The 16105-nt window shown below is 40.3% G+C and overlaps 1 protein-coding gene across 2 annotated transcripts in view; it reads left to right on the top strand.

The window, feature by feature from the left end:
- Nucleotides 1-16105, top strand: part of SLC24A2 (solute carrier family 24 member 2) — a 656915-nt gene that overhangs the window by 291732 nt on the left and 349078 nt on the right. The gene's annotated exons all lie outside the window — the stretch shown is intronic.

The raw sequence follows: 16105 nt of genomic DNA, 5'->3' as shown, positions 1-16105 counted from the left end.
TAGATCAGAGGACCAGAGATTCACTCCGTTGGTGGCTGACCCTGGACAACCTGTCCCAAGGGATGACCTTCAGAAGACCAGAGTGGGTCATTGTCACGACCGACGCCAGCCTGGTGGGCTGGGGCGCGGTCTGGAAACACCTGAAGGCTCAGGGTCTATGGTCTCGGGAAGAATCTCTTCTCCCGATAAACATTCTGGAACTGAGAGCGATATTCAATGCTCTCAAGGCTTGGCCTCAACTAGCAAAGGCCAAATTCATAAGGTTTCAATCAGACAACATGACGACTGTTGCATATATCAACCATCAGGGGGGAACAAGGAGTTCCCTGGCGATGGAAGAAGTGACCAAAGTAATTCAATGGGCGGAGCTTCACTCCTGCCACTTGTCTGCAATCCACATCCCAGGAGTGGAAAATTGGGAAGCGGATTTTCTGAGTCGTCAGACATTTCATCCGGGGGAGTGGGAACTCCATCCGGAAATCTTTGCCCAAATAACTCGATTATGGGGCATTCCAGACATGGATCTGATGGCGTCTCGTCAGAACTTCAAGGTTCCTTGCTACGGGTCCAGATCCAGGGATCCCAAGGCGACTCTAGTAGATGCACTAGTAGCGCCCTGGACCTTCAACCTAGCTTATGTGTTCCCACCGTTTCCTCTCATTCCCAGGCTGGTAGCCAGGATCAATCAAGAGAGGGCTTCGGTGATCTTGATAGCTCCTGCGTGGCCACGCAGAACTTGGTATGCAGACCTGGTGAATATGTCATCGGCTCCACCATGGAAGCTACCTTTGAGACGGGACCTTCTTGTTCAAGGTCCGTTCGAACATCCGAATCTGGCATCACTCCAACTGACTGCTTGGAGATTGAACGCTTGATTTTATCAAAGCGTGGGTTCTCAGATTCTGTCATTGATACTCTTATTCAGGCTAGAAAGCCTGTAACTAGAAAAATTTACCATAAAGTATGGAAGAAATATATCTGTTGGTGCGAATCGAAAGGATTCCCATGGAACAGGGTAAAAATTCCTAAGATTCTATCCTTTCTACAAGAGGGTTTGGAGAAAGGATTATCTGCAAGTTCTTTGAAGGGACAGATTTCTGCTTTATCTGTTTTACTTCACAAGAAGCTGGCGGCTGTGCCAGATGTTCAGGCTTTTGTTCAGGCTCTGGTTAGAATCAAGCCTGTTTACAAACCTTTGACTCCTCCTTGGAGTCTCAATTTAGTTCTTTCAGTTCTTCAAGGGGTTCCGTTTGAACCCTTACATTCCGTAGATATTAAGTTATTATCTTGGAAAGTTTTGTTTTTGGTTGCAATTTCTTCTGCTAGAAGAGTTTCAGAGTTATCTGCTCTGCAGTGTTCTCCTCCTTATCTGGTGTTCCATGCAGATAAGGTGGTTTTGCGTACTAAACCTGGTTTTCTTCCGAAAGTTGTTTCTAACAAAAATATTAACCAGGAGATAGTTGTGCCTTCTTTGTGTCCGAATCCAGTTTCAAAGAAGGAACGTTTGTTGCACAATTTGGATGTAGTTCGTGCTCTAAAATTCTATTTAGAAGCTACAAAGGATTTCAGACAAACATCTTCCTTGTTTGTTGTTTATTCTGGTAAAAGGAGAGGTCAAAAAGCAACTGCTACCTCTCTCTCTTTTTGGCTTAAAAGCATCATCAGATTGGCTTATGAGACTGCCGGACGGCAGCCTCCTGAAAGAATCACAGCTCATTCCACTAGGGCTGTGGCTTCCACATGGGCCTTCAAGAACGAGGCTTCTGTTGATCAGATATGTAAGGCAGCGACTTGGTCTTCACTGCACACTTTTACCAAATTTTACAAATTTGATACTTTTGCTTCTTCTGAGGCTATTTTTGGGAGAAAGGTTTTGCAAACCGTGGTGCCTTCCATCTAGGTGACCTGATTTGCTCCCTCCCATCATCCGTGTCCTAAATCTTTGGTATTGGTTCCCACAAGTAAGGATGACGCCGTGGACCGGACACACCTATGTTGGAGAAAACAGAATTTATGTTTACCTGATAAATTACTTTCTCCAACGGTGTGTCCGGTCCACGGCCCGCCCTGGTTTTTTTAATCAGGTCTGATGATTTAATTTCTCTAACTACAGTCACCACGGTATCATATGATTTCTCCTATGCAAATATTCCTCCTTTACGTCGGTCGAATGACTGGGGAAGGCGGAGCCTAGGAGGGATCATGTGACCAGCTTTGCTGGGCTCTTTGCCATTTCCTGTTGGGGAAGAGAATATCCCACAAGTAAGGATGACGCCGTGGACCGGACACACCGTTGGAGAAAGTAATTTATCAGGTAAACATAAATTCTGTTTTTTATTGTTTAAAAAGATAGATAATCCCTTTATTACCCATTCTCCAGTTTTGCATAACCAACACAGTTATATTAATATACTTGTTACCTCTATGATTAGCTTGTATCTAAGCCTCTGCAGACTGACCCATTTTTTCAGTGCTTTTGACAGACATGCAGTTTAGCCAATCATTGCAGACTCCTTAATAACTCCACTGGAGTGAGCACAATGTTTATCTATATGACATACATGAACTAGTACTGTCTAACTGTGAAAAACTTTCAAAATGCTCTGAGCCAAGAGGCAGTTTTCAACGGTTTAGAAATCAGTTTGAGCCTACTTAAAGGGACAGTCTAGTCAAAGTTAAACTTTCATGATTCAGATCGGGCATGCAATTTTAAGCAACCTTCCAATTTACTTTTATCATCAAATTTGCTTTGTTCCCTTTATGGTATTTTTGAAAGCTAAACCTAGGAAGGCTCAAACTGATTTCTAAACTGTGGAAAACCTCATCCTAGCTCAGAGCATTTTGAAAGTTTTTCACAGTTAGACAGTACTAGTTCGTGAGTGTCATATAGATAACATTGTGCTCACTCCCGTGGAGTTATTTAAGAATCTGCACTGATTGGCTACACTACATGTCTATCAAAAGCACTGAGATAGGGGGCAATCTGCCAAGACTTAGATACAATTTTTTTTGGATCCTCTCTTCCTCATCCCGCCTCCCTCCTTCCCCCTCCCTGCCGCTCTAAAAATGTTTTGGTTCCCCTCTCGCTCATCCCCCACCTACTCCTGCCCCCTACCGCCTCGCTCCAGCGATGGGCCGCCCATCCGCATCCCTCCTAACCTTCTCACCCCATCAAAAATCATCACCACCGCTGCCCGATGCAGAGATGGACACAGAGTGGGGCATGCAGAAATAGCATGATCTCGCTACTTTTAACTAGATCGCGACAGAGAGAGGATCAGCGCCGTCCTCATGCTTGTCTCAATCAGTCTCTACTGCGCATTGGCGCTGGTCGTTAAGGGGTTAAGGTCAGGTATGTTTGTCTCATGCTGCAGTCTCTACTGCGCGTGACTGCGTCGGAAAAACATACCTGGACTTTTATAATATAGGATTTTGTGCATATTGGGATTAATCTGATTAGGTGTTTTGGAGCAGAGCATATAGGGAAGAGCTTTGGAATCCATTTGTGGGTGTAGTCAATATTTTTAGTTTATTTGGTTGCTGTACTGCAGATGTACACCTTAAACCAGCTGTAGTTTTGTTACATCTTTGTACCTGACACTGACTCTGAAGCAAATGCAAAGCAAAATATAACATTAGCTTAACCCATTCAATACTGAGCCATTTCACACACCTGTGTTTAGATTTGTGCATTCATTTTGTTATGAATGCACATTTGTTAATGAAACATGGATATTCGTCTTGTTTCCATGAAACGAAAATCCAAACGAATGCAGCACAAAAATGAAAGAAAAATAATTAATAATGATGAATTCATCAGTATTAATTTTTTTCATCAACTAGTTAAAATATGCCTTTAGCACGCTGAAGAGCCAGTCCCCTTCTTCACAGAGCCCCAGCCACACGAATAGGAGAGTTAGCTTGGAGGCTCCCAGGGCTTTAGAGCAGATCCTGGGAGCTGCCGCCCTAACCATCCTAACCATTCTACAAGCGTGTGCTCTGTGAAGAAGGATAGGGATTAGCTCTACTCTCCAGCACACTAACGGTAAGTATTTTACACTACAGGGGAACTTTTTTACCTGTAGCAAAGGAACATTTACATTTATTTAACAATAATTAATGTAAATGTTGAAGTTCCATGAATGGTTGGTATTCGTTTCATTAAAACAAGATGAATACTGAATAGCATGAGCAATCAATATTCAAAAAACATTTTTTTTTTAATATGATCTCATTTGGTTGCGAAATGGTGGCATGAAATATACTAAAATGGGCCTTGATCAATACCATGGGTTGTCTACTAAAAAGATATATATAGTATTGAAAGGTAAATAAAAAAAGCAAAGCTCTATTTCTGTTTAAATGCAACAATGCTAACAATTTTCTAAGTTTTTTTCTAAAATTCCCGGTCCTTAACGTGTTAAATGTAGCTAAAACACTTAAAGGCACAGTCTAGTCAAAATTAAACTTTCATGATTTAGATAGGGCATGCAATTTTAAACAACCTTCCAATTTACTTCTATTATCTAATTTGCTCAATTATTTAGATATCCTTTGTTGAAGAAATAGCAATGTACATGTGTGAGCCAATCACACAAGGCCTTTATGTGCAGCAACCAATCAGCAGCTACTGAGCATATCTAGATATGCTTTTCAGCAAGTGATATCAAGAGAATGAAGCCAATTAGATAATAGAAGTAAATTAGAAAGTGTTTAAAATGACGTGCTCTTTCTAAATCTTGAAAGAAAAAAATTGGGTTTCATGTCCCTTTAACAAAGAATCTAAATAGGAAAAAACAACAAACAGTATTTCGACAGTGATGTCATAACATTCCACGGCTTCTAAATTTTGATGCAGCTTTTACACTCCTTAGTCTTTGGAAGTCTTTTTCTGAATATTAATTACCTTGTTTCAGATGAAACAAGCAGTCGCTTGATTATGTGATTATTTAATCCAATCCTCTTTCAACTTCGTTAACATAATGGTCATATTGAATGTACAAGATATAAAAAAATCATTTTTGATATGTCAGGGAATTAGATTATTTTATTTAATTATTTAGTTTTTAACAGTTCTAAAACGCTTCTCTTATTTTTCTAGTAGAACCAGCCATGATTCTTTTATGAATATATAAATAAGGAACAGAATTACAAATCTTTCCACACTTGTTCAGTAGAATAACATATCAATAGGAGACTCTATTCCATACTTATTAATCTAGGTCCTTACGTCTCAGGTGTATTCTTACAGTTTAGTCTCAAATGGATTTTTATTTTGTGACTTTATGGTTCTAGGAAACTTTACTAAATAATCTCATTAATGTTTTAAAGGGACTCTGTCATCAAAAAATATTATTTTGTAATTCAGTTATATGCATTGATTGGAAGCTTTATATATCCTTTAAATTCATTAATTTCCATGAAGGTGTTTTGAGGAATTACTAATTACTTTCAAAGTGCTGTCTTGGAGGCATCCATTTTATAAGGTTTAGAGCTAGATTACAAGTGAGGCGCAAACTATTTTGCACAAGTGATATAGGGGCATATTTATGAAGCTCAAGGCTCGCCGGAAATAGAAGTTATGAAGCAGCGGTCTAAAGACCGCTTCTCCATAACTTGTCCGCCTGCTCTGAGGCCTCAGACAGAAATCAACCCGACTGAATACGATCGGGTTGATTGACACCCCCTGCTAGCGGCCAATTCTGCAGGGGGCGGCATCGCACCAGCAGTTCACAAGAACTGCTGGTGCAATGATAAATGTCAACAGCGTATGCTGTCGGCACTTATTGATGTGCAGCAGACATGATACACTACTTTGTATAATGTCCGCTCGCACATTGATAAATATGCCCCACTGTCTTTTCGCAAGCCTTTTCAATTGCACTGATATTACAAGTTGAGCAATCGCCGTTTACGTTTCAATCCTTACCGCAATCTCAGAGCTGTGGTTAACTGTTTTCCGAAACATAAAAGTTGCACAAAACACTTCAAAAATACATTATAAAGCACAGTTACACTCATAAAAAAAAAAAAATATTGCACAAAAAAGTTATAAGGGCTCAAAGATATGAGATTTTGCGCGTTAGAAAAAAAAAGCAGCCAAAGGACTTTGACATAGAGATACATACACATACATTGCTAAAGATGTATTTTATATATATTTTTATGTGAATATGCTATGTTGTTTGCGCAATGGGTGTTAAGGTTTTTTCAACAATTTTTTTTCTCTATTGACTTCTATGGGGAATACGAAAATGCGATGGTGTTTGCACGATCTCTGGTGTTTTTCTTTTTTTTTTGGCGGTTTTAATGTAAATATTATTATTTTTATTTTTTATTTTAAAGTAACAGATGTTTTTTTAAAGTAACTTAGGTGGTTAAGTTTAGAGGGAGGTTAGGTGTTAGGTAGAGTAGTGTAGGGTACTTGTGGTGGATAGATGGTGGTATAGGGGTTAATAGCATAGGTACTTGTGGTGAGTATGTGGCGGTATAGGGGTTAATAGGAGTTTAGGGGTATTAAGATTAATGGTTAGGCAAATGCCAGTTCTATTTCAAGGGATCCTCTACTATACATTGTCAATATGGGTGGCAATGCTGGGTGTTGTCTATAGCCAGCATTGCCAACCAATGGCATGTATAGTAAATGCCTCTGAGCGATGTCGGGGGCTTGGAATATTTCAACAGGGTTGCTCGACATAGGGGCGGATATCTTGGAATATTATTTTGCTGCCTTGTAGCACTTTTGATTATCGGGACCTAAGAATTAAGATAGTGCTCATGCAATTTTGTGTCTTCATAGGCAAACTATGCAGTCAAAATGGCGGCAGTCAATCTAATTACCTCGTACAAAATACAAAGAGGTGCTTTATGAAAACAAACAGTGACCCCCCCCCCCCTAAAAAAAACACATAAGTAATTTATCTATATGAAAAATATGTATTTGCAATAAGAGGGATCCTTTAAGCTCCCTTAATATGTAAAAGACATGGTAAAAAAATATACGTTACTATTAAAAACTGTAGGCAGAATGTAACAATTAATTGTATATTAGTATATGACTAATAGGGATGGTCAAATGAGTGTTGACCTGAATTTGTTCATTCTAAGCAAATGTTGAATACTTGCTAGACATTGAACATTCATCTTAACCAAATGGATTCTTCATAATGGCACACTGAAAGTAGCATATACATAATAAATATAATATATGAGTTTAAAAAAAAAAAATCAATTTGAAATAAGAAACATTTGAACGCTGGTTCTTGCAGACATCAGTATAGGTCACTGAGAATCATTAACTGAAGATTAATTTCAATATACTGAATGTTTTTTTTTTTTTTAAGTTGAATGGTACATTTGGTATCAGAATGTTTAATATGGTATAAAGAAATGTAGCCTTTGTTACATTCATTCTATCAAAACATGTAAACTATAGAATGTTCCCCAAACAATTAATTTAAAGACTAGCCAGTGTACTGATCTATTACATGTTTAATTAAAGGGATATGACACCTACATTTTTTTCTTTACTATTTCAGATAGAGCATGCAATGTTAAAGGGCCATTATACACTCATTTTTTCTTTGCATAAATGTTTTGTAGATGATCTATTTATAAAGCCCATAAAGTTTTTTGTTTTTTTAAAAAAATTTATAATTTTGCTTATTTTTAAATAACATTGCTCTGATTTTCAGACTCCTAACCAAGCCCCAAAGTTTTATTTGAATACCGTCAGCTACCTTCTCCAGCTTGCTGCTGTTTGTGTAAAGGGTCTTTTCATATGCAAAAGAAGGGGGAGGGGGGGGAGTGTCTTATTTCCCACTTGCAGTGGGCTTTCCAACTGCCTTTTCAACAGAGCTAAACTGAAAGCTTCTAAGTAAGTTTTTAAACAGTTTTATACTGGATTTTTATATCAGTATCTGTGCATCTTATTCTTTATAGTAGTGTCTATTACATGCAGTTATATGAAAATGAGTGTATACTGTCCCTTTAAGCAACTTTCTAATTTACCCCTGTTATAAATTTTTCTTCATTCTCTTGGTATCTCTTTATTTGAAAAGCAGGAATGTAAGCTTAGGAGCTGGCCCATTTTTGGTTTAGCACCTGGGTTGCGCTTGCTGATTGGTGGCTAAATTTGGGTTTCATATCCCTTTAAGCTAAAACACTTATGGGAGGAAATGTATGGAGGGGGTGTAATATGTGGTTGAAAGTTTAACAGGTACAGTCTTTATTGTACAGAAAACGGGAACACAAACTACCCTGAAGTTTCTTTTCAGTAAAGAAATGAAACAGGATAATGTACCTTTAATATATCCATACATATATCCATCCTAAAGTCCCTTTTGTTTCAGAGTGATGATTTAAGCCTCCAAGCAGTCAGATCACAGTTAAACTAATCCAACACCCAGCTAGCAAATACACCCAACTCCTTTCTAATCTCTCTTTCTGAGCTGACCTGCTCAACACTTTAAACATAGGTGTTTTACCAGTAATTACTAGTGACAAGTTTCTCCCTTACACATTTGTATAACAGAAAATGGCACAAAAGAGTATAATATCAACACCATCTGAAACCTTGCTGTGACATATGTAATCTAACCGTAAAAATAAAAGAGTACAGCTGTTCTGGATATTTCATTAGTTTTAATATGGTTAAATACAATATTATCACAAATTGCATCTACAAATTTTCTTGACAAGGCACTAAAACTTTTTCTAAGTTTGGTCGTCAAGGACCCCTCACAGGTCAATTTTATAGAGTTTCACTGATAACAGCTGAGTAAGCAAAAGCCAGTTGTGGTGTTTTGAGGACTGAAGCTAAAAATCTCTGATCTTCTGTACAACTCCTAATGCTCCTATGCTCATGAAATAGTGGTTATTACTTTTGCTACTAACCAGCTATACCCCCCCCTCCTACTTGGAAGACTACTACAAGTGCTGATGGGAAGGCAAATACATTTTGATGATAAAAGTTGTAGAATAAATACAATTCACTTTTTTTTTCTCTAAGATAATGTTTTTACAATCTCACTCTACCATTCAGTATTGCATAGATGTGGTTGGTTCAGTGAGATATAGTTTTGCACAAAAGAAGCAACTCATTAGTTTCATTGTTAGAAATGGCACCTTTTTACTCAAAATGCACGATCGCGACCGGGCTACTGGCTCCTAGAAATTTACCCCTGGCTCCTAACTTTTTAGTTTATTCTCTCTCTCTCTCACTTACTCACTCTCACTCTCTCTCTCTCACTCTCTCTCTCTCTCTCTCTCTCTCTCTCGCTCTCTCTCTCCTAAAAATATGTCTGCCTCCTAAATATTCCTACTGGCTCCTAATTTTTAAACAGAAACAAATTTGTCAATCACTGGTATAATGCATACATAATACACATCATACACACATGTACTGTATACCCATACTGCCCCAGCTGTAACGTATGACTAACTAATTTCATTTCAGTTTATTATGTTTTGGACAAAAGGTTAATTTTACACAAATAAATTGCTTATTGCCCTTTCACTCTGTATAACAGTATTGATGTAAACACTTTTTAAAGGGATATTCATGCTGAAAGGCCTTTGAATTAATGTTTTACATTTGTATAAGATATAACTAGAAGGTTTCTAATAACTGCACAATGGAAGTCACGGTTTGGTACGTTGCGCTCAAGCAATGCTAATGCTTGAGTGGGAAAACTTTATTTTTAACTTAAAGGGACGTGAAACCCAATTTTTTTCTTTCAAGAGTCAGATAGAAAATACCATTTTCTCCAACATTGGTGTGTCCGGTCCACGGCGTCATCCTTACTTGTGGGATATCTCTTCCCCAACAGGAAATGGCAAAGAGTCCCAGCAAAGCTGGCCATATAGTCCCTCCTAGGCTCCGCCCACCCCAGTCATTCTCTTTGCCGTTGCACAGGCAACATCTCCACGGAGATGGTTAAGAGTTTTTTGGTGTTTAAATGTAGTTTTTTATTCTTCTATCAAGTGTTTGTTATTTTAAAATAGTGCTGGTATGTACTATTTACTCTGAAACAGAAAAGGATGAAGATTTCTGTTTGTGAGAGGAAGATGATTTTAGCAGACAGTAACTAAAATCGATTGCTGTTTCCACATAGGACTGTTGAGATGAAGTAACTTCAGTTGGGGGAAACAGTTAGCAGACTTTTCTGCTTAAGGTATGACTAGACATATTTCTAACAAGACCATGTAATGCTGGAAGGCTGTCATTTCCCCTCATGGGGACCGGTAAGCCATTTTCTTAGTCAAACAAACAGAATAAAGGGCTTAATATGGGCTATAAAACTGGTAGACACTTTTATGGGCTAAATCGATTGCTTTATTTGGGCATTTTATTCATGTTTAGGCTGATTATTCACATTTATAAACTTGGGGAACGTTTATTAAACGGCAGGCACTATGTTAGACACCTTTTCCAGTCAGGGGGCCTTCCTAGTTGTAGGCAGAGCCTCATTTTCGCGCCATTACTGCGCAGTTGTTTTTTGAGAGCAGGACATGCAGATGCATGTGTGAGGATCTGAAAGTTGCTGGAAAAGTTTCTAGAAGGCGTCACTTGGTATCGTATTCCCCTCTGGGCTTGGTTGGGTCTCAGCAAAGGCTATAGCTGGGACTGTATAGGGGTTAAATTTGAAAACGGCTCCGGTTCCGTTATTTTAAGGGTTAAAGCTCTGAAATTTGGTGTGCAATACTCTTAATGCTTTAAGACACTGTGGTGAAATTTTGGTAATTTTTGAACAATTCCTTCATACTTTTTCACATATTCAGTAATAAAGTGTTTTCTGTTTAAAATTTAAAGAGACAGTAACGGTTTTGTTTTAAAACGTTTTTTGTGCTTTATTGACAAGTTTAAGCCTGTTTAACATGTCTGTGCCTTCGGATAAGCTATGTTCTATATGTATGAAAGCCAATGTGTCTCCCCATTTAAATTTGTGTGATAATTGTGCCATAGCGTCCAAACAAAGTAAGGACAGTACTGCCACAGATAATGAAATTGCCCAAGTTGATTCCTCAGATGAGGGGAGTAAACATGATACTACATCATCCCCTACTGTGTCTACACCAGTTTTGCCCACGCAGGAGGCCCCTAGTACATCTAGCGCGCCAATGCTTATTACCATGCAACAATTAACGGCTGTAATGGATAACTCCATAGCAAATATTTTATCCAAAATGCCTACATATCAGAGAAAGCGTGATTGCTCTGTTTTAAACACTGAAGAGCAGGGCGCTGATGATAATTGTTCTGTCATACCCTCACACCAATCTGAAGTGGCCATGAGGGAGGTTTTGTCAGATGGGGAAATTTCAGATTCAGGAAAAATTTCTCAACAAGCTGAACCTGATGTTGTGACATTTAAATTTAAATTAGAACATCTCCGCGCACTGCTTAAGGAGGTGTTATCTACTCTGGATGATTGTGACAACTTGGTCATTCCAGAGAAATTATGCAAGATGGACATGTTCCTAGAGGTTCCGGTGCACCCCGACGCTTTTCCTATACCCAAGCGGGTGGCGGACATAGTGAATAAGGAGTGGGATAAGCCCGGCATACCTTTTGTTCCCCCCCCTATATTTAGGAAATTATTTCCTATAGTCGACCCCAGAAAGGACTTATGGCAGACAGTCCCTAAGGTCGAGGGGGCAGTTTCTACTCTAAACAAACGCACTACTATTCCTATCGAGGATAGTTGTGCTTTCAAAGATCCTATGGATAAAAAATTGGAGGGTTTGCTTAAAAAGATTTTTGTACCGCAAGGTTGCCTTCTACAACCCATTTTGTGCATTGTTCCTGTCACTACAGCAGCGTGGTTCTGGTTCGAGGAACTAGAAAACTCGCTTAGTAGCGAGACTCCATATGAGGAGGTTATGGACAGAGTTCACGCACTTAAGTTGGTTAACTCTTTTATTTTAGATGCCGCTTTGCAATTAGCTAGATTAGCGGCGAAAAATTCAGGGTTTGCAATCGTGGCGCGCAGAGCGCGTTGGCTAAAGTCTTGGTCAGCGGATGTGTCATTCAAGACAAAATTGCTTAACATCCCTTTCAAAGGTAAAACTCTATTTGGACCAGAATTGAAAGAGATTATTTCAGATATCACTGGGGGAAAGGGCCACGCCCTTCCACAAGATAGGCCTTTCAAGGCCAAGAATAAGTCTAATTTTCGTTCCTTTCGCAATTTCAGGAACGGAACGGCCTCCAATTCTGCATCCTCTAAGCAAGAGGGTAATGCCTCACAACCCAAACCAGCCTGGAAACCGATGCAAGGCTGGAACAAGGGTAAGCAGGCCAAGAAGCCTGCTACTGCTAACAAAACAGCATGAAGGAGTAGCCCCTGATCCGGGACCGGATCTAGTAGGGGGCAGACTCTCTCTCTTTGCTCAGGCTTGGGCAAGAGATGTTCAGGATCCCTGGGCGCTAGAAATAGTTTCTCAGGGTTATCTCCTGGAATTCAAGGAACTACCCCCAAGGGGAAGGTTCCACATATCTCACTTATCCTCAAACCAAATAAAGAGACAGGCGTTCTTACATTGTGTAGAAGACCTGTTAAAGATGGGAGTGATACACCCAGTTCCAATAAAGGAACAGGGAATGGGATTTTATTCCAATCTGTTCGTAGTTCCCAAAAAAGAGGGAACTTTCAGACCAATTTTGGATTTGAAGATCCTAAACAAATTTCTCAGGGTACCATCGTTCAAGATGGAAACCATTCGAACGATTCTACCCACTATCCAGGAAGGTCAATTTATAACTACCGTGGATCTAAAGGATGCGTACCTACATATTCCTATCCACAAAGAACATCATCAGTTCCTAAGGTTCGCCTTTCTGGACAAACATTACCAGTTTGTGGCCCTCCCATTCGGGTTAGCCACTGCTCCAAGGATTTTCACAAAGGTACTAGGTTCCCTTCTAGCGGTTCTAAGACCGAGGGGAATTGCAGTAGTACCTTACTTGGACGACATTCTAATACAAGCGTCGTCCCTATCAAAGGCAAAGGCTCATACAGACATCGTTCTGGCCTTTCTCAGATCACACGGATGGAAGGTGAACATAGAAAAGCGTTCTCTGTCTCCGTCAACAAGAGTTCCCTTCTTGGGAACAATAATAGATTCCTTAGAAATGAGGATTTTTCTGACAGAGGTCAGAAAGTCAAAACTTCTAAGCACTTGTCAAGTTCTTCATTCTGTTCCACGTCCTTCCATAGCGCAGTGCATGGAAGTAGTAGGGTTGATGGTTGCAGCAATGGACATAGTTCCTTTTGCACGAATTCATCTAAGACCATTACAACTGTGCATGCTCAAACAGTGGAATGGGGACTATACAGACTTGTCTCCAATGATTCAAGTAGATCAGAAGACCAGAGATTCACTCCGTTGGTGGCTGACCCTGGACCATCTGTCCCAGGGAATGAGCTTCCACAGACCAGAGTGGGTCATTGTCACGACCGACGCCAGTCTAGTGGGCTGGGGCGCGGTCTGGGAATCCCTGAAAGCTCAGGGTCTATGGTCTCGGGAAGAGTCTCTTCTCCCGATAAACATTCTGGAACTGAGAGCGATATTCAATGCTCTCAGGGCTTGGCCTCAACTAGCAAAGGCCAGATTCATAAGGTTCCAATCAGACAACATGTTGACCGTTGCGTATATCAATCATCAGGGGGGAACAAGGAGTTCCCTGGCGATGAAAGAAATGACCAAAATAATTCAATGGGTGGAGGATCACTCCTGCCACCTGTCTGCGATCCACATCCCAGGTGTGGAAAACTGGGAGGCGGATTTTCTGAGTCGTCAGACATTCCATCCGGGGGAGTGGGAACTCCATCCGGAGATCTTTGCCCAAATAACTCAATTATGGGGCATTCCAGACATGGATCTGATGGTGTCTCGTCAGAACTTCAAGGTTCCTTGCTACGGGTCCAGATCCAGGGATCCCAAGGCGACTCTAGTAGATGCACTAGTAGCACCTTGGACCTTCAACCTAGCTTATGTATTTCCACCGTTTCCTCTCATTCCCAGGCTGGTAGCCAGGATCAATCAGGAGAGGGCCTCGGTGATCTTGATAGCTCCTGCGTGGCCACGCAGGACTTGGTATGCAGACCTGGTGAATATGTCATCGGTTCCACCATGGAAGCTACCTTTGAGACAGGACCTTCTTGTTCAGGGTCCATTCGAACATCTAAATCTGGTCTCCCTCCAGCTGACGGCTTGGAGATTGAACGCTTGATTCTATCGAAGCGTGGGTTTTCAGATTCTGTGATAGATACTCTGGTTCAGGCCAGAAAACCGGTAACTAGAAAGATTTACCATAAAATATGGAAAATATATATCTGTTGGTGTGAATCCAAAGGATTCCCATGGAATAAGTTAAAAATTCCTAAGATTCTCTCCTTTCTACAAGAAGGTTTGGAGAAAGGATTATCTGCAAGTTCTCTAAAGGGACAGATCTCTGCTTTATCTGTCTTACTACACAAAAGACTGGCAGCTGTGCCAGATGTTCAAGCATTTGTTCAGGCTCTGGTTAGGATCAAGCCTGTTTACAGACCTTTGACTCCTCCCTGGAGTCTAAATCTAGTTCTTTCAGTTCTTCAAGGGGTTCCGTTTGAACCTTTACATTCCATAGATATTAAGTTACTATCTTGGAAAGTTTTGTTTTTGGTTGCAATTTCTTCTGCTAGAAGAGTTTCAGAGTTATCTGCTCTGCAGTGTTCTCCGCCCTATCTGGTGTTCCATGCAGATAAGGTGGTTTTGCGTACTAAGCCTGGTTTTATTCCTAAGGTTGTTTCTAACAAAAATATTAACCAGGAGATAGTTGTACCTTCTTTATGTCCGAATCCAGTTTCAAAGAAGGAACGTTTGTTACACAATTTGGACGTAGTCCGTGCTCTAAAATTCTATTTAGAGGCTACAAAAGATTTCAGACAAACATCTTCTTTGTTTGTTGTTTATTCTGGTAAAAGGAGAGGTCAAAAAGCTACTTCTACCTCTCTTTCCTTTTGGCTTAAAAGCATCATCCGATTGGCTTATGAGACTGCCGGACGGCAGCCTCCTGAAAGAATCACAGCTCACTCCACTAGGGCTGTGGCTTCCACATGGGCCTTCAAGAACGAGGCTTCTGTTGACCAGATATGTAAGGCAGCGACTTGGTCTTCACTGCACACTTTTGCCAAATTTTATAAATTTGATACTTTTGCTTCTTCGGAGGCTATTTTTGGGAGAAAGGTTTTGCAAGCCGTGGTGCCTTCCGTTTAGGTAACCTGATTTGCTCCCTCCCTTCATCCGTGTCCTAAAGCTTTGGTATTGGTTCCCACAAGTAAGGATGACGCCGTGGACCGGACACACCAATGTTGGAGAAAACAGAATTTATGCTTACCTGATAAATTACTTTCTCCAACGGTGTGTCCGGTCCACGGCCCGCCCTGGTTTTTTAATCAGGTCTGATGAATTATTTTCTCTAACTACAGTCACCACGGTACCATATGGTTTCTCCTATATATTTCCTCCTGTCCGTCGGTCGAATGACTGGGGTGGGCGGAGCCTAGGAGGGACTATATGGCCAGCTTTGCTGGGACTCTTTGCCATTTCCTGTTGGGGAAGAGATATCCCACAAGTAAGGATGACGCCGTGGACCGGACACACCGTTGGAGAAAGTAATTTATCAGGTAAGCATAAATTCTGTTTTTAAAAAATTTCCCATTTACTTCTATTATCAAATGTGCTTCGTTCGCATGTTATTCTTTGTTTAAGAGCTATCTAGATAGATAGTGGGCGCATGTCTCGAGCTCTACATGACAGGAAATAGTGCTGCCATCTAGTGCACTTGCTTATGTGTAACACTGTTGCAAAACTGCTGCCATATAGTACTACAGATAGGTGCACACTCCTAAACTTACCTTCCTGCTTTTTAACAAAGGATAACAGGAAAACATAGCACATTTTATAATAGAAGTACAATGGAAAGTTGTTTAAAGTTGTATGTTCTTTTTGAGTCATTATTTTTTTTGGGGGGGGTTATGTCCCTTTAATACGTTATAGGTGCTTGTGATATGCTTGTAGTATCAGCATCTGTATTTATGGTTTTAGTTATAATTTTGCC

This window comes from Bombina bombina, chromosome 2 (genome assembly GCF_027579735.1).
Source record: "Bombina bombina isolate aBomBom1 chromosome 2, aBomBom1.pri, whole genome shotgun sequence".
Taxonomy (NCBI): domain Eukaryota; kingdom Metazoa; phylum Chordata; class Amphibia; order Anura; family Bombinatoridae; genus Bombina; species Bombina bombina.
The sequence above is the reverse complement of the archived record's forward strand: the minus strand, read 5'-3'. Positions and strand labels throughout refer to the sequence as shown.